General features: G+C 45.6%; 1 non-coding gene across 1 annotated transcript; it reads right to left on the bottom strand.

Annotated features, from left to right (window-relative positions):
- Positions 1 to 514: 514 nt before the first annotated feature.
- LOC112805105 (small nucleolar RNA R71) lies at positions 515 to 618 on the bottom strand. Its single transcript, XR_003203714.1, has one exon. It is a non-coding gene; the product is annotated as a small nucleolar RNA R71 (small nucleolar RNA).
- Positions 619 to 1,199: the final 581 nt, after the last annotated feature.

Genomic DNA, 1,199 nt, shown 5'->3' with positions numbered 1-1,199 from the left:
CTGAAAGGACCTTGAGGCGGCGTTTGCAACATACCAAAGCTTACAAAGCCAGAGAGAATCTCAAGAAGACTTTTGAGAAGGAAGCTGAAGAGCCCACTATGGCCGCTAATGGTGGAAACGTGAACGCTAGGGAGTAAGCAAGGAAAGTGCTTGGCTCATACGCTGCACCCATTCCTGACTTCTATGCGCGCAGTATAGCTGTACCTACCATTGGTGCAAATAATTTTGAGCTTAAGCCTCAACTGATCACTCTGATGCAGCAGAATTGTCAGTACCATGTACTTTCGTAGGAGGATCCCAACTGATCACTCTGATGCAGCAGAATTGTCAGTTCTGTGATACTGTGAAGACGAACGGAGTGAAACTTGAGGTATACAAGCTCATGATCTTCATTTTTGCTCTGATGGATAGAGCAAAGCAGTGACTTGACTCTCAACCCAAGGAGAGACTGGACATGTGGGATAAGGTGGTCACAGGGTTTTTGACCAAATTTTTTCTACCTCAGAAGCTGACCAAGTTGAAAGTTGATGTCCAGAGCTTCAGGCAAAAGGATGGAGAGTCCCTCTGTGAAGCCTGGGAGAGATTCAAGCTGATGATAAGGAGGTGCCCTCCTGACATATTTTCTGAGTGGACCAAGTTGCACATCTTTTATGATGGCCTTTCTAAAATGGCTAAGAGGTCATTGGATCACTCTGCAGGTGGTTCTCTACACATGAAGAAGACGCCTGAAGAGGCGAATGAGCTTATTGAGATGGTTACCATCAACCAGTATTTATACACTTCTGAGAGGAACCTTGTGAACAGTGAAACTACTCAGGAAAAAGGAGTCACGGAGGTGGAATCACAAATGCCGGGGAGCAAGCAAAGAGAGTGCTTGGCTCATACACTGCACCCATTCCTGACTTCTATGGGCGCAGTATAGCGGTACCTACTATTGGTGCAAATAACTTTGTGCTTAAGCCTCAACTGATCACTCTGGTACAGCAGAATTGTCAGTACCATGTACTTCCACAGGAGGATCCCAACAAAATCATCTCTAACTTTCTGCAGATCTGTGATACTATAAAGACGAATGGAGTGAACCTGAGGTTTACAAGCTCATGATCTTCCCTTTTGCTATGACGGATAGAGCAAAGTAGTGACTTGACTCTCAGCACAAGGAGAGCCTGGACATGTGGGATAAGGTGGTCACAGGGTTT

Source organism: Arachis hypogaea, chromosome 5, assembly GCF_003086295.3.
Source record: "Arachis hypogaea cultivar Tifrunner chromosome 5, arahy.Tifrunner.gnm2.J5K5, whole genome shotgun sequence".
In the NCBI taxonomy this organism is placed as follows: Eukaryota; Viridiplantae; Streptophyta; class Magnoliopsida; order Fabales; family Fabaceae; genus Arachis; species Arachis hypogaea.
This window is presented reverse-complemented; position numbering and strand designations above follow the sequence as displayed.